At 37.7% G+C, this 18,585-nt stretch overlaps 1 protein-coding gene across 3 annotated transcripts in view; it reads right to left on the reverse strand.

The window, feature by feature from the left end:
* PLEKHG1 (pleckstrin homology and RhoGEF domain containing G1) overlaps positions 1 to 18,585 on the reverse strand; it is a 202,421-nt gene that overhangs the window by 148,468 nt on the left and 35,368 nt on the right. Inside the window, exons 1-2 of one of the 3 annotated variants that reach the window (XM_036906963.2) lie at positions 3,052 to 3,361; positions 2,638 to 2,696 (exon numbers count right to left, since the gene is read on the reverse strand). The gene's annotated coding sequence lies outside the window, so the exon portion shown is untranslated. Of the gene's footprint in view, positions 1 to 2,637; positions 2,697 to 2,904; positions 2,925 to 3,051; positions 3,362 to 18,585 lie in introns of those variants that run through there. The other 2 variants (XM_036906960.2, XM_036906962.2) reach the window with 2 other exon arrangements.

Genomic DNA, 18,585 nt, shown 5'->3' on the forward strand with positions numbered 1-18,585 from the left:
ATATGTGTATATATGACTGTGTGTATGCATGTATTTTTTCTGTGATACTTCGAAAACGTAGTCTTGGAGCTGAATCCCACGCACACACTCCCTCATGTCATACCTACAGAAAAATAACACAAGCTAGTTCCCCTTGAGTCAACAAACCATGCAAAACTGGCCTATATGCCTCTCATTTTTCATAAGTTTTTGTAAATCAGGATCACCTAACCAAATACCACTAGAGAAGGTCAGTTGATTCCTTCCATTTACAACCCTACACTTTTGTCTTCAAGAGCTGGAGATAACGTTACTTCTACCTAGAATTCTCTTGCTTTTCTAGCTTAGTTTGATTAAGTGGTGCCCAATGCATATACTAGCTTGCTACCCAAGAGAAGACAGCTCTTATATACAGTTTGTGGTAACAGACATTATTTTATATTGATGCACCATGTACATTTTTGTGTACGTGCCCAGACACTTGCTAGTTTGAGAACTAGAGGTTCAGCAGGTCAGTTATATACCCCAAACAATTTCAGAGTACTTCAGAGGTATACCATGGCCTTTCTGAAGCTGGACATCATCTCATTCATTCTTTCAGCAAACATTTGAGCTTCTCTTACACGTCTGCTCTTTCTTGCTAGAGTATATAGCAATGAACAAAACAGACAAAGATCCTGGCTCTCCGGGAGTTTATATTTCGGTGGGCACCTATTTTGAAAAAGAAATTCCTCAGGCTTGCAACACAGGTACTTCAAATTAACAGGTTACTTTCATAAGATATTCTATGTACAATTTATATGGTCAGTACAGTTGAAGAGTAACAAAATATTTTCTCCAAAACTAGATCATGGCTTCTAGAAACAGACAAAACCAGAGCAATCATGATAACTGAAATGTTGTATTACTCAGTAATACAGATCAGCAACTAGGGAAGAACTAAAAAATTCTAGACCCCCACAGCAGCAAGGAGGCAGGGTGGGCAACTGGTCTCATGGAACATATACCCCTGAGGCAACACTTGTCCAAAAGGGACCAAAGACTTCTGAGTCAATTCTTGCTTTTCCTTCCCTTATTTCCATATCATATTACAAAGCAAACAGAGTATCAGTGGGTCTCTCAAGGGAAGAAGTATTTATTTTATGCTAGGAAAACAGAATGAATAACTAAAGCTATTTCACCTAACACCACTTCTTTCTTTACAGAGAGAACTTGTGTCTCTCTGATGAGCAGACAAGTCTACGAACTCTTTTGCAGAGAAGATAATCATTTCTAGAAAAGAAATGATTACTGCTCTTCAAAAAAAGGGGAGAAAAAGCATTCAAGGGACTGAATCTCATGTAGGGTGTGCCTGACTGTGACCCAGGGCCCCACGATGGCTTTGGGGGTCTCTGGGTACTTTGGCCCTTTCCTCCATAAACAACTCCAAAAATTGTATTTTATGATTGCATTGGTATAAAGACATAATCTGGTCTGGGTTCATTATTATATATTTACTACTATTAATTCATGTTTGTTTGTTTTGCTTTTAAAAGAAATTAAAACATTTTCATCAGCCACGAAAAGTGTCACAGACCTTAGGCATTGGGTCGAATGGTCAAGTCAGCTCTAGACTACAGACTCCGGATTTTTAAACTACTCAGCATTCTAGTCATAGGTTAAGCAAAGGAACTTCTGAGACGTTTTTGCCAGTCATGAAGATCTGCAGTAAGAAGGCCATTGTTTTACCAGTTAACAAAACATTGGTGAATTCTCAACTCTGACACAACCAAAGTCATCTTTACTCCATTAAAATAACATTCACCTTCGTAATAACTTTGAGTATTTCAAGAAGAATACTGCAGTGTGTCAAATATTTGCGATTCCAGTTAAGCGTTATTATTTTGCTAGCAAAAGGCAACAAAATTATAATGCATCCTTACACATATGCTTTTAATTTATCTTACTGTTCGGTTTAAAAAAAACCTAGTGTAAAATTGAAAGCTTAAACTTATGAGTAAAAAATGATAATGCTAAGGTTATTACCCTGAATTTCCTCATCTATTCCTCTTATTCTAGTAAACGTTCCATACCTAGTTGAGTAATGTTAGTTCAATATTTCAGGTCTTGACAAATGGCTGATAATGTGGTCAGAGTCTGATAAATCAAAGTACAGTAAAATAATTGCCTAAACCTAAAAAAGAAAAAAAGGAATATCCCCTTCCTTCCTTCCTTTGCCTTTTATCATCCATTGTGGTTTTTTGAGTACTACTACCACAAAATTGGATTGAGATTTTAAATCCTGAAGAAAAAGAAGAAGTTAAAGAGGATAAGAAGAACTCTCTGGCCAATAAAACAAATTTAAAATATGACCTAAAAGACTGAGTCCTTAACAGTAAAGGGACAATGGTAAGAAATGACTCCAAACTGGGTCATTCTATGGTTTACTTTTCCTGACTCCAATTTTCTTCCTCTTGGATATATTCTGAAGTATTCATTTTCTTTCATATTTCATCCTGCAGTTACAATATTTGTTATTCTGTCTAAACAAAATAGTTAAAAGCATGAAAAATGTTGCTTACATGTACTTATACAAAAATACCTAGCAAACTTCAATTATGAATATATTAATCCTTTACCATGTTTCATACTCAAGAGGCAACAATGAAAACAGCTCACTTTTATAGTTGAAATATTTCCAATGTCTTCATTCATAGATGCGCACCATCTGTCTTCACCTGTAGGAGAAACACAAAAAATAGTTTTTTACTTAAGTATTACTTCCAGCATTATTTCAGTGGAACATGGATGAGATATCAGGGCTAATTTTAAGTGGCAAAAGAAAAACTGGCTGCAAAAAGGCCAGTTGAGCCAGATCTATGCTACTAGTCTGTAATAATCTATAACAATAACTATAACAATTTACCTAAGAAACAAAAAATTTACAGAATGTGGTATTAGAAAGTTACAGCTGCCCCATTCTTGACTTTTCCCTTCCCTTGAAATACTCAGAAAATTCTAAAGAGACTTGAACTTTCAGTAGCACTAAAAACTGACTTCTGCCTTGCCAGAGCCAGGAAGAACTTCCCCTACCTGGAGGAGAAATGAAACTCTGAGAAGCAAAGAAGAGTGGATGATTTCACTCAGTTTCAGCCACAGTATCCTTATCTCTGAAACACAAGTCTTCCACAGGATGCGAAAAACTTTCCAAGGCCATAGCCACTCTATCCCTGAGTGCCTCTCCATGGCTCTGTCCCATAATTACTTTCACTTTCTCACTCTGCAAAGTAGTTGGGGTCAGGGTGAAAGGTCAGGGGGTGAAAATTACATCAGGTAAAATTTGGAGTCACTGTTTTTCTGGTCATTATTTTTGAAAAGAAAGAACCATAGACGTTTCAATGTTTGTGGAATTTTAATGGAAAAAAACAAATGAGCTTAGAAATATATCAGCTGCATAGCTTCATGATAAAAACTTCCTTGAAAATGTTCTAGTTGATTGAGGGATGAATTAAAATTAAAAAATTAAGAGTGAAAAAGTAATCACATAGCAGCATGGATGGAGAGCATTAAAAGCAGGTGAACAAGGAATAAACTATGCTAACTATTCTAAAAAACAGTCCAAATAGAGTGACCATTTTTAAAATTTTTGAAAAAATGTCTAAAAATACTTTACTGTAATAACTAGCTCCATTTCTACATCTCTGAAATCCTGGATCATGTTACCGAAAAGGGCAAAAAAGTGGGAGTAGGTAGTGAAGTAAGCTGATTGCATTTTGTATATGTGGAGTAAAAAAATGCAGTTTTACTTATGACATTAGTAAGTGCTTTTTTTAAATTGAATTAGAGAGCACAAAGAAATGACATACCTAAACTTAGTTAAGTTTGAAAATAGCAATAAATATATGAAAGTCTGAAATAAAAACAAAAACAGGAATTTATCATTTAGATATTTAAAAAGCAGTCACAGGTTTCATTACTGAATGAAATACCTCATAGGCAGATTTCAGGCAAATCTCATCTTAAAAGCCAACGTGAAGCTAAAATTATTAGAGGAATATATCACAGACACGGGTAAGATTTAAAAATTCGGAGTATTAAATAAAAATATCCTTGTGAATAACTTTGACCATCTCAATGGAAACAATTTTCTAAGGCAGTATTTAATTATTAAAAATGAGCTGGAAATATAAAAGCTGAAAAACTAATAAACATGGCTTACTCCAAGAATTAGATAATTCCCAAACTGTATAAAAAGCAGTCAGGATATAGAACAAGGTGGTAGAGGGGGGTCCTCACTCTGTTTGATGAACCAGCACAAGCTGACAACCAAACTTGGGAAGATACAAAGAGAGAAAAAAATTTGACTTAGGTAAGATAGAAGAATACTAATTAAAATGCTCAGAAATCCTGACTTCTAGTATGTTAAAATAATGACACAACAATATTAAGTGGGTTTATTGTATAAACAGATCTCTCCTCCTCTAATAGGTCACAAGAGATCAACACAAATTCATGTGTTCAAAGATGCCAAAATAGCAGTGATCAACTCAGCACTTACAGCTGATAACCTTCTAGTGATCTAGAAATGGAAAGATCATTTACCAGGATTTTGAAAAAGATCTAAAGCCAACAGACAACATTTTTATTAAAAAGTCAGGGATAAAACAAAAGAAGCTCACAATGCATTTAATAAAAGGAAATGGACAGATGAAGTTACCACCATCATCAGCAGGTGACAAAGCTGAATACCTAGAAAACTCAAAAGAAATATCTAATACAACTACAAAAAACTACTGGAAGTAGTAAAGGTGCCATAAGATGATGTGAATCATCATATATATAAAAAGCAATGTTTTATGTCCAGTGGCAGCAAGGACCAGACAAGACAGTCTGAAAATAAATCATATACAGAAAAGTTACGCTTAAAATGAAGAATCTATATAGAAAACATCTAAGGAAATCTTCAGGACAATGGTTTCCCCATCAGAAATGATGAAAAGTACAGACAAGGTTTTTTTCAGAGAAGGAAAAAAAGCATCATCTAGCCAGAATATTCAGTATGAGGTAAACCAAGGAATTTTTATTTTTGGTCTGTAGAAGGTGAACTACCATTATAGGAATATGAGAACAGGAAAAGGCTTTTACAATCAGCAATGCTTATTTATAGGTGAGTGCTAGAGGGCTTTAGAAGCTGTTCTATAAACTCAAGACAGGATTTTTAGAAAAAAACACATTAAGAATATTTGATTATCCGGCCTTAAGTGCAAAATCCACTAATATATTGTACACCAGAGCATTAAAAACGAATAGGATTTGATGTTAGAACAAAAAACCCCCAAAACACTTCAATTACACTTTTAATGGTTGAGGAAATGTTATAAATAGCCACTGATGTTAGGTTTGTGAAAAGAAAATGCTGACTGCACTTCACTGAATCATGGTAAAATAGGTCACATTTTATTGCTTTTGGCTAAAGAACAATGTTAAACTTATAGTCTGGAATACATGCAAGGTGATGTTTAAAATAAGTTACAGAGGCAAAATACAACTAATGTGAGTGAGTTTAAGAATAAAAATAAATAAAATGTCAGGGTTGGTCTCATAAAAAGGAGACACAGGTCCAAATACGTCATCATGTCCTTTCAGCTACGGTGCCTAAAATAAGCTTACCTTTAATTCTAAATAGAATGAGGACAGACACTAAAAGCTGTGTGTCCCCTGACAATCACTATGGCATCAGTTTAGTTATTCAGAATGAATGTTAATGAAATTATCCATAAAAGGGACCAACTTTGCTCTTACATGGAATGGATAAAATAAAAGGCCTTAATTAGCTTTGCAGGACCATAATATTCAGTGACTAGGTAAAAGCAGCCTTTAATGGTATGAGCAGGCATGGTTCAAACAAGGGATGATTTAAAATCTGATAAAAATACCTCTACTTATGATGACTGTACAAAGACCCAAAGCAAAAACATCTTCCTTTAAAATATCAACTATTTGGAATACAGAAGCCCCCAAAATTTGTTCCTAAGTATGAAATTTGTTATCCTTATTTCTTGGGTAAAACACAGGCCCTTCATAGAAGAAACAAAGTGAAAGCAGAAATGCACATAAGGAGCTACCAGAAATCAAGGGACTTTAGATCAGGATAGACTATATGTAGCCAACAGTCAATTTTTATTTCTAATTTGCTACCTCTAATTGGCCATTTCTTGTTCTGAAAGAAAGTCAGTGGGTCACAACCACTTTAAAAAAAACCCTCAAATATTGAAGTGGAGACTATGGAGAAGGGGTACAAATCTTTCAAAAGATTATATTTATTGGCTTCCTAACCAGTAAATATACTAGTTTTACCCACAATTTGATTAAATTATGCAGTGAACACCTGGTAAGTATCAGGCATGGGCTACAAAATGAGTAAAGCAGAGTGTCGCTAAGGAACACATATCTCATATTACAAAATGGATGTGTTCTTGGAAAAACTACATACATCTGGCAATTTTTAATAAGTTGAATTGTTTTTAGCAGTATTTTAACAGACATGTTAGGAAAAATTTGTCAAAATGAAGGTTTTACTTACTCAATCCTGATATTCTATATCAGGCTTGCATCTCATCAGTCACTGCATGCTGCGTATAAATGAAATTTATGAAATGAGTTGAACTTTTAGACAAACACAGTTTTTAGTCTGTATTGATCCCTGGTTTCTCCAGAATCACACACCAACACTAGATAGAACTGCTTCAAGTTCTTTATACATACTAAGATATGTTAGGATGATATCAGATGCTTCACAAATCTGGGCTACATTTCATGGTAAGTTGGCTGTGCGTTTTTAAAAAAGGAAACCAAAGCAGATAGACAACAAAACTCTGCATACCAGATTTTGATGGCCCAGACCTGAGATTCTGCCATTTCCTATTGACTTTTTTTTAAAGAGACTCATAGCTGGCATTTTTCTTGACAATGGGTTGCTAATTCCAGTACTTAATCAGAGATTAGGAATTCCACTAGGTGACCCCTTCCTCCTATTCCCCTCCATGTTCCTCTCTTTTCCATTCTTACAGCAAAGTGGGGTTCTTAATAGGAAAAGCTGCCCAAGTAGAAGTGGGGATCCCAACACCATTTCCCTTAATTTTTCAATGTTGGAGGTGCCACTTGGCAAAAATAAGAAGTCGTGAATAAATGACTGGATAAATGATTTCATCTGAATGCTACCCAGCCTTTGCCCAAGACAGCAGGCTTTGAGAGGATGCATGCCAGGGAACAGATTGGATGACAGCTCTACTGCAAATGCTATAATACAGTTGTCATCACTTTCCTAACTCACTTTCCTCTTACCCAAAGGACCTGAGCTTCTCCTAAAATGCTTGGAATGCATCCAACATTGGAGCACCAATGATGTACCAGGCATAGGTGCTGAGAACCCACCAATGCCTAGGACAGATTCAGTCTTACCCTCCCGAACCTCCATCCACTGGATGCGGGGCTGGGGGGGTGTTACATTTAGCAAACAACCAGGCCCAGAGGCAGCTGCAGTCATACAGCAGGTTCTTAAAATCATAAAAGTACTGCTAATATTAAAATTTGGGGCTTGGCAGCACACCAGTGGAGAAATATTATGGGTAAGGCAAGAATTTCCAAAGATACTCAAGTCCATATATGAATAAGAAGAAAGGAGACAATTCAAGTTATAGGGTTTCAGCAGTTTCTGTCCCTAATGAAATGGAGGAAGCCATAGAAATGGGTGAACATTTCTAAGCAGAAAATTTTTATAAGCAGCACCTTATAGATTAGAATCCAAGAGCTTCTTTCAACCTAGATCAGTAACTTTAAGCAATTTAGATATGTTAGCAAGCACCAAAAATGAACAATGTTAATTCCCTAAAATGAACAAAATTCAGATGGCTGTGGTTTCTAAAGGTACAATGTCTCATAAGTAAAACAGATTTTAGTAAAAGCTTACGGGAGATACTGTGTTTCTTATGCTGGTTATTTAACAATCTAATATTTTCAGAGATAGCTTTAGAAATCCAAATTTGTAGTTGCCTGTTTATCTAATGGTAAAGTACTGATTTTTTTAAGACCAGGCTTCTGTAAAAACATTACTTTTATTCAGTCAACAAATGGAAAAAACTGTTACATCACTCTAGAATGTTATATTTAGAAAGGTGATTTCCTTTCTCTGAAGGCCTTTTTTTTTAACCTTTCCACATCAGTCAAGAAAAACAGGCTTTGACATACCAGTTTTTAAAAAATGAACTACCAAATATATTGCCGAGTTTTTATTTAACATCCACCTTGGGGATATTTCAATGAGCTTTCAGATCCAGGGAGGAAAAAAAAAAGGAAACAGGAATTTGGAGGGCAGAATTCCATAAAGCATTTTACAGTTCCTACCAAACAGTGATTTATTCATCTACATGTTCCCCGCCATTAAAGCAACTAGTACTTCCTGGAGATATCTGGTCGTTAATGTGGTCTATTTTCACTTCTGAAAAGAGGAAAATGCTAAAATTGAATTATGCAGCCCTTGAGTAAAAGAGTAGGGTGATAATTGACATATGCAAAGAAACCTTGTCATTTTAAATCTGTACCTGAGAAAATGATTTTTGCTTTTATTAAGTGTGTCATTGCATATGTTGTATGTGCTTACACCATTACTTTGCTGATTTTAAAAGTTCAGAGTTAAAATTACAATGAATGCCATTTCAAAAATATTTCAGAAAGTCTATGTAACAGATTAACTTTTCTACATAATGCACTTGGTTGGTGAACCATTAGGATTTTCTTCAATCTACCTTGCAGGTTTAGATTATATTAAGTATGGTTTATTTATTTGATAATTAATCTTATTTGGAATAACTATATGTGGTTTCTAGTTTCTAACACCATGAGCAGATTACTATTTCTTCAGATTCTGGTTATGTGCATTTTTAGCCCAGATGCTCATGCATACATATGTTATAACATTATGGGCTTTTGGTCATCTGATATTCAACCCAGAACAAAGGGCAGGAGTCTAGCAGTGTGCAGAATGCTGGAGAGAACACAATGCCACTCTTTTCACTATACTGAAATACTTTTGCAAGTGAAATGTAGTACCTACTGCCATCGAATTGGTTGAAATTGTACTTTTTGACCTAAATGTTCAGCAACTGCGGATATTTGCTTAGCATATGTTTCCCCCATTAGATCACATGAGACGCCATTTCTTTTGTACATAACAGTGTGCCCAATGCCTAGCACATGGTGGGTGCTCATGAGGAATTATTAAGTGAGTAGCCGAGTGAAATATGCTCACTGAAGAGGTATTTTGAGCAGGGTTTTAAATGGGAGAGTCCAGATGATATATAAATGTTGGCAGGGCAGATCTTTTGGAGAAGAAGGTGTTGAAAATAGTGGAACAGCAAAATCCTCAAAAGTTTTCCCGCAATGACAAGGAGGAACTGGGGCCCAGGACACAGTGTTAAATAAGGCCAGGACACTTTTACTGTTACAACAAGGGGCGGGCAGATGACAGTTACTAGGCTTGAAGGGAGGCCATGGCCCATGTGTCCTTGGCTGATTTCTATTTTCTCTGGGAAGTAAGAGACAAGATCATCTCTGGAAGTGATAGGCAAGAATGTGTACTGGGGAAGAGTAGGGAAGACTAAGTCATTTGGAAGAGTTGGGCATCAACTGACTACACAAGGACAGTAAGTCTGTCAATAGCACACTTTGTGTCATCAGCGACCAGGTGTTGGTGGAATGTTGGCCTGGCATGGGGGCAGAGAGCAAGTAGGATGGTGACGTAGCATCCCAGGAAAAGCCTTGGCTTTGGAATCAAGCCCAAGCTCTGCTAGTAATGAGTTGTCTGACTTGGAGGAATCATTTCATCTTTTTAGGCCTCAAGTTTTACCCCTTGTGAAATGACAGGATTCCATAAAAACCTTCAAGGTCCCTTCTAGCTCTAAAAGTGCTAAGTCTTTATGAGATAACAAGTAAATTAGTCTAACAACAGCACAATTGACACAAAGTGAAAATTTAGAATTGGGCTTGGTCCATGGCCAAATGACTTTCTGACATGGACTATTACACCACCTCCCCTCCAATCTACAGCCAAACGTACTTCCATCCTATTATATACGATCACCGTGATCATGAGATGTCTTTCTTCAGTCCCTGCAGAGGCCCCCACTGCTGTCTGGGTGCACCCAGGCTCCTCAGCCCAGCTCAGGAAACCTTTTAGCATGGGTTCCTGTCACTCACAGCTTTACTTGAATACTTACTGCAAAACTGTTTTTTCAAAAAAAAGAGAAAGGAGATTTTTCTCTATTAAAGTACAAATAAAATAAGGGTTGTTCTAGTCCCCTAAACATACCTATTCAATACTTTAGGGATATAGGTATTGCAGTTGTTATTTTAAGACAGATATTTCAGTTAAAAAACATTTTACTCAGAGATGTGGGCCAAGTACTTCTCAGTAGCAAGAGTGAGAATTTTGTGGCTCAGTTAAAATATACTAAAGTGAATTCCTTTCACTTTTCAAGGTGAGCGCAATATAAGTAAAAGCCTTTCCAAAAGAAATGGGCTTTCCAAAGGAAGTGAGGAAAGAATATAAACAGCATTGCCCCATTCATTAAAAGGATGGTATTCAATATGTTTACACAAGTGGTTCTCACTCTTTAAACTTAAGTCTAAATATATTTTAAAAGCTGTATGTAAAGTAGTAATTTACTGAAGCCAAACCACAAAGAAATTTCAGGAATGCATTCAGGTTATATAATTGTATTCCCAGCTATATAAGGAGAATTTGAATAGTTTCTATTTTGGTCATCTGTTAACTAATTCCTACTTGGAAGAATTTGGGGACACACTAAATAACTTGAAAAATTAAGTTTCAGTTCAATTAAGTTTCTAGGTAAGAGGTAGAAATGTAAGCCCCTAACAACTAATTAGTCATTTTCATGCAAGAGATACCTGGACACTGGAACTTTTTCTCATGCCCGGGAATTTTCTTGTCCTCTTGACATCCTTATTTGCCTTCATTTCAGGCACCCTACTCTAGCTGTGGTGTCCCTCAGCTCTTAAGAGAGAGGGGAGGCAAAGGCAAGAAAGGTTCAAGCAAGGGTCAGTGAATGTTAACAGAAGGGGGAGGCTGGTTCTGGATTAGCGGAGGGCATCCCAGAAGCTTCAGTGTCGATGGGGTTGAGGGAGCACAATCAGAAAACCCTTTAGGGAAAAGTGGAAGATGGAAGAAGAGACATCCAAAGATAGTGGGAAAGCATAAAAAGGCAGAAAAGCCTAAAATGTACCAAGGAACCAAGATAGGTAACAGCTGGAGCTGGGGTTTTGGTGGAAAACAGTAATATATGCTATCTAAAAATTAGCAAAGGTGCATTTGATGCTGAAAAAGAAATTTTAAGCAATCCAAGGAGATCATCTGTAAAGATCATTGTTAAGAATAATACTTTCTAATGGCTAGAATAATATGCATAGATATTTACATGGAAAAAAAGAACAAGAATGGGGAAGTTCTCAGATTATAAACAAATACGTGCCAAAACAGAAAACTCAATGGACTAAATAACAGAATTTGTATTGCTAAAGACATGTTCAGTGGCTGCAAATTTAAGCCAAGAAAATCTCCAGAACATACTGCAAAAAACTAAGAGAAGAAAAATATGAAAAACACACAGAATTGATTCTAAGAGGTCAGAATCTATCTAGTGGAGTTCTAGGTGAAGAGTGCCTAAGTATTACTGGGGAGAAACCATTCTGAGCTAGAGGAGACTTCACAATGTAAGGGCCAAAAAAAAATATTAATGAAAAAAGGTCATTGGTGAATATCATTGGTGAAAATCAGTCTACCACTAGACTTACTTTCTACACTAGATTGTAGGTATCAGAGGGGCAATCCCCTCAAAGTTGAGGACCTATCATTTTGATTCTAGACTGAAATTACCAATCAAGTGTGAAGGCAAATCAGACATTTTCAAATATGCAGCATCTTTCCATCCATGCATATTATACATAAAAGGTTATTCAGAAGGTTGTCTACCAAATGAAAACAAGAATCTAAGGATGAGAACAACATGGAATACAAAAAACAATAGGAGCCAAATATAACCCCAAAGTAGATGAGTATCTAAAAAGAAATGAAGCATTTGGAAAAATCTCCTTGAAGTAGCAAGTAGATCCTTCAGTGATCCAAGCAGGATGGAATTTCATTCTCTATGGATATAATTATATTACTTGGCTTCACAGGGAATAATATTTGTATACTGGCTTTCAATTTTTAGAAACGATCCACAGACATACCAAACATTCATAGTTATACTGTAACGATAAGTACAGCGAAAGTATTAAACCACGATACTATGAAAATTATAGTCTAACACATTGGGAGGTTATAGGTAAGGGCAACCCTTCTGGGACCCGGGGGGTTCCCAGGCATGGGACTTTCAGCGCTAACACTGGGAAAGTCCTGGGCAAACCAGGACTAGCTTGTCACCTTGGTCACTGGGGAAAAAAGATGAATGAAGGATGCTAACAGCCTCATTTTGCAGAGCAAAGGTTCAACCAATGCTTCAGAAAGGATATAAGTTGGTAACAACCAGCAGGAATACAGCAACTGTTAGTAGTGGCTGCGCTTGAGGAATGAAGTTTTTAATGCTTGATTTCACCCCCTTCCAAATGATTTAGAGTTTTAAAACAATACACCCATTTAGAGTAGAATAAGTCAAGTCTAATTCATGAGGCATCTAACTTCTAACAAAGACAATGGTTGAAAATGAGAAAAAGCCAGGGCTCCAAACATGGGAAGCTAACTAAAAATGATTAGACAAGGGATTTTTATCTAAACTCTGATTTGAAAGCAAGAGTATAAACAAAAGCCAAGGACAGGAAGCTTTGTTCCCTTGTCCAGGGGCAGTGTCCATATGCTGAAAATGGATGGTCACAGGGAAGGACAAGAGGAAAAGGTCCTCTGAACCCCAAAAAAAGGAACCAGTTGAGCCGAGTGACTCATGTGACTGGCCATTAGCTGCTACACTGTCACCACAGCTGCTGCTGGGTAAGCCAGAGGGGCCCTGGTCCCTCCACGTAGAAGCTGCTAGAATGACCCTCTGCTCCCTCTCTGTAAGTGAGACTCTTTATGACTGTTAGGTATTAAACTAACTTTTTTTAAATGCTATGAATGACATACCATGAACTGCTTATGCCAAAGTTGTAACATAAAAAACCCCAAATAGGGCTTCTTTTCATGAGCATTAACACTTCGAAGTTTGTCTAAAGACCCTGAAGAGGGATTTATATCTATAGATAAGTGTGTATGGGGGGGTTGTTTGTTTGTTTGTTTGCTTTTCATCTTCTAAGAGAACCCAAATCTTAGGTATGCTGATCTACAGGTATTTGCACAGGAAGCCATTAACTTATCAACAAATGATAACACAGTCATGAAAAATAATTGTTTCATTCCCTTCAACTCAAAAATGCCCTCTGTGTACACCCAAAAGATACGATATTATTTTAAATTTCAAATAGAAGAAGCCCAGAGTCCTGCCTTTTTTAAGTCACTAACTACCAAGCACATAATCAAAACCCATTATGAATGTTGTACACTGCACGGAACTAGGGCCCTTGATGCCTCTAACAGCTTAATGGGTGCCTGCCAAGTTGCTGCACACCTTTTGAGTTTCCTTATTTTAAGATACACTTAACATTTTTAAAACATACCTGAAATCAGGATACAGCTTATAATTAACATGAACACGTAACGTGGCTGAATGTACTTAGGCTTCCTGTAAAGCTGCTAAATCAATATATACCTTAAAAATGCAGTCTAGAAACTTCCAAAAATAGAATATTCATAACTCACTGGAAATGGCTATGATCATGACTAATGTGTCTGAACCATGAAAGGAATATAGAAAAATCTAGCTCCAGATAAGCTGAGATGCTGGTCCTACAAATGAAGACAAAGGAGATTAGAAATATTAAAAAGGACAAAATTAGACCCAAACAGACAAATTTCCCAATTCTTTTGAACTACAAGGTACATAGAATTGATCTGAAAATTCCAAAAGGAAAAAAAAAACACAACAGAACTATGATTATCCATTCATGGCTTTATACTTTTTAATTATGAGACTCCTAAAATTCTCATTCATTTATTCCAGGGCGTCAAAAATATTTCAATGTCTTTTCAATATTTCAGTATTTTTATTCAAAGTGAAATCAGTAGGTAGGTAAGTCTCCACAACTCCCCAAAACAAGTTTTTTACAAGGCAGCGAAAGCTACAGTTGACTTGCACTCCAGGAAACTAATTGAAATGTACATGAGTAAACTTAATGGAATAACTTAAAACATTTGTCTGAAATTCAAACTATTCTCTTATAAGCCCTTTACAGGTAGGAACCATATCCTGCCTCTGTTTTCATTTCCTCTGATCCCTAGTGACAGCTCTATTGAATATTCAAATTAAACAGGACTGAGAACTAATTGTTTTTCCAGGTCAAGAGTCACTCAACTACTTTAAAACCTGGGGTTTTTTAAGTTTCTGCATCCAAAAAAAAGTCTCCTGACTCTTCTTGGAAGGTTAGCATTCTATAAATTCCTATGCAACTTTCCTGAAGTCACTTACAAATCACAGCCTTGGAACTCCCAGGCAAAGATGCTGGTGTTTGAAATAATTCAAAAGCATGGAAATGAGCATTCACTGTATTCTCTACAAAATTAAAGATTTATTGTTCAATTGTTTCATTACTTCATTGCTTTAGGGGGCTTTCTCCCAGAATTAGGCTAAGAGAGTCTGGAATTGACAGTTAAGTTTTTCCATATGTCTGATTTTAAACCAATTGATCTAGTGATGAAGAAATTGATTTATTCTTTCAGTTAAAATATTTTAGATGTTTATTTCTATTCACTTTTTTTTTTTTAAAGGCTTTATCTCAAAGCTAAGTTTCAGGCCTCTACTCAGTGAATAGCCTTGAAGTGGTACAGTTATAGAGGTCAGCATGCCAGTGGATAACTTAGGGTGGACACACTATGTGCCTTTTGAACTTCCCATACATTTTCCCTCAAACTACTTTTTATGAGTTCCAAATGCAACTTCCTCCCAGCCTATACATATGATGGTGTTTCGGTGATGCTTTCCTAGTCTAGCTTTCCTAGACTACTATAGGCCATACATTTTCCCTACTCCACAAAATCATCTTCATATTTGTTATCTCTACCACTCCTGAGGCCACTTGATCACACTTTGTTTTAAAAGGCATGCAGGTTAGCTGACCTTTTCTCCAAAACCAAACTACAAGCCAGTCTGAACGACAGTCCCTTCTATGCCTCCTACTCAGTAGCACTTAGGTGGGACTGCACACATTGACCAGCACGCAGTAGGTCCTCACATGTTCTTGGATGGGCAAGTACGTGTCATAGCCATTGATCTACATTCAACACAGTCCTCTTGTCTCAGAAGAGAGAAATAACCAGATCGGATTTTTAATATTGTGCTGGATACTGAGACTTCTCTCAGCCACACTTCCTTGAGTTAAACGTAATACTATCACAGATTCCCAGGGACATCATGCATGGGTTTCTCTCAACACCACTTGAGTTTGTATTTTGTTGTTGCTGGGAGTTTAGACTGCTTCTCATTCTCTTACAAACCTTAAAATTAACAATATATGAATATCATCATTTAAAAACTGAGGAAACTTTTGTATTTAAGTTATTTATTAGGGACACACAATAAAGTGACAGTTCCACTTTTCCAACACTTCCTGCGCCCACCCCTCAAATCCCCCAGTTCCTGCTTTTCCTCCTAGTGGCTCCCTAACAACCTTCATAACAATTTCCTTCACTCCCTTCCATCCTTGAACTTTGCAACTGCCCAGGAAGAAAACAACACTGAGTTAGTTTCCATCTTTCTATTTTATCTGTCTCTGAGGTTGAAAACTAAAGAAGAATCACATCCGCACCATGACACTGTGATAAATCCATGCTTGCCAACCTCAGCTGGGTTCTTGATGATCTTCACCCATATTTTGACATAATTTTTTTTTCCTGTGCCAGTATGGAGTGCCATGCTTTATTGTTGTTTTTTTGAGGATTAAATTAGATTTTCAAGTATACAACAAAGTGGTTCACGAGTTACCCACATTATTAAATCCTCACCCCAACTAGTGCAGTTACTATCTGATTTTGACATAATTTTTTAAGCGAAGGTTAAGTGAACACCTATTGTGTGCCAGGGACTGTGCCTTTAGCCTTGGGCAGCTCCTGCTATACTGCTGTATTCCTCTCTGCAGCCCCTCAGACCCCCCAGATCACCCCACCCCCCCACTCTCAGAAGCAGCCCACTCTCCTAAGTTGAGGAAAACCTGGCCATCAGGAGGGGGTGATCAGAACTGAGGAGGCCGACACCTCATCACCAGCATCTTTTACCCTGTCTGCATCTCTCTCTCCCATGAATCCGAACTCTCCTGCTCCACCGGCTGCTTTCTCTCAGCCTGTACAAATGATGGTGTCTCAGTCATGCTAAATAGCATCCCCTTTGGACCCTGTACCCCCTTCTTCCTTCCCTCGGCTATCATCATTTTCCCGACTTGATCACATTCTTTAAGGGTCACTGATATGATCCTCTACTTCCTCCTCTCTCACTGACTCCACTCATGCTTCTATTCTCTTGTCTGGCCACAGAGGTGACTGGGGCACAGGTCTTCCGAGGCTCCTGAATCTTACTTATAGCTTTAAGCAGAACCTTCAGACTTGTACCTCCAACTGCTTCAACAACAACAGCTCCATGACTGTCTCTCGTGAACTCCCCAGCCGGGTGAAGGCCCACGTCCCCCCAGGCCTCGCCTGCTGTCCTCAGCCTCCTGCTGCCCTCACTCTGCACTGACATGCTAGCGAAACCACACAGCATGCAGCACCTCTGTTGATGCACCTTTTCCGCATCCCTGGACCCTGTCCTGTCTCTCCTCGGCATGTCACTCCCACCCTTCTGCATCTGGCCAGCTCTCTTCCATCCTTGAAGACGCAGGGACCAATCACTTCCTTCAGGATGGCGCCCCTGAGCAGTGCACTTCCAGATGACCCTGCTTCTATTCTCTTGTCTGGCCCAAGAGGTGAACAGAAGGGAACTCTGACCTTCAGGGCAGAAGCTCTGTCTCATCTGTGGGACCTCAGGCCCAGAGTCACTATTCAAAAATGTGAAACTGGATTATGAACCTTCAAAGGAGAGCAAATCCATTTTTTTGTTTGCTTCCAGATGTGAAGTGTGTTTTTTGGCTTAGTAAAAATAAATAAACTGTGCTTTAAAAAAAGAAAAAAAGCATTGCATAAGGTATTTGCACAGAATCGTCTAAAAGCCTAAATAAATAATTAAGTCATTAGCAAAATATCAACTAACTTAGGAAGGGGACATTCACATGAAATCATACTGGAAGGGCATGCACACTTCACCGTGGTATCCTCCAGCTGAAAGCCAGCAGTGTTTCGGTAAATAAAACCAATGATGAGTAGCATGTATTATTTTATGGCAAAACATCTTAGAAGGTATTCTTCAGCACATCACTTCAAGGTGAGGTCTTCATCCCTCTCCTCCTTGTCTTTTAACCACCAGTGTCTACTTAGATAAAAATAAAAAGTTTGCAAAATGATTTTCTGTATCTCTGTTTATTGCTTCCAGAAGTTGGACTCACAGTAAACTGTAGGTGTTATGACTGATGAGGCACTTGGATTTGCTTCACTACAAATCTTGTTTTCTAAGCTCAATATAGTAAAAAATAATGGCTGCAAAAGGCAGGCTGCAGACCAGGATGTATAGGATAGTAGGATCCAATTTTTGGAAGAAAAAGAAAAAAACAAAGAAATGCCTGGAAGAAAACATCTGAAAGGATTTAAAACAAAAATTTCATAAGTGGTTGCCTCTGGCTGGTAGGATTTAGGTGTATGAGTTTTCTTTTTCCCTGTCCCCAATTATCATGTAGCACTTTTATACTCTTTTTTTTTCTTTTTTTAAGTCCTTTCAATAACAAGTAAACTGAGATGCATTTCACAGACCTCAGAAGCTCTGATGTCCTCTGAGTCCTCCTCACACCGTTCACTGGAAGAGCATCATCTTGAAGCCTGAGATCAGCCTTGAGAAGCCAGTCAGATGTTTCTGAGGGCTGGGAAGGCTTAATATGATAATGTTGGACAGGGATTGAAACTCAGGTGTTTACATATTTGAGCCTAACAAGATTTTCTAAATGCATTTTACATGTTCAGTGAATATTTCCACTATACTTGTCACCTAATTCTTTCAAGACTCAGTTCATATGGAACGTTTTCTGGGACTCTTTCTGGATTAGTCTGGTTTGGGCTAAGTGCCCCTCCTGTTTACTCTCAAACTTTGCATACTTCTACCACCCTGGCATTTTTATTCCTGCCAGAATTCCCAACTAATGTGCCCAGGGGGTCACTACTTTCCTCTTTTGCTCGTCAACTGCAGCACAAGAACAGTGCCTGACACATGATAACAGAGATTCAACAAGCATCAACTGAATGAATTCACCTACCCATAGAGAGTACTCTGCTCGATCCTGGGGACAGCGGGGCGGTGGCCCTCGCATGATGGGTGTGCAATACTCTGCCTT

The sequence above is a fragment of the Manis pentadactyla genome, chromosome 12 (assembly GCF_030020395.1).
Source record: "Manis pentadactyla isolate mManPen7 chromosome 12, mManPen7.hap1, whole genome shotgun sequence".
NCBI classification, from domain to species: domain Eukaryota; kingdom Metazoa; phylum Chordata; class Mammalia; order Pholidota; family Manidae; genus Manis; species Manis pentadactyla.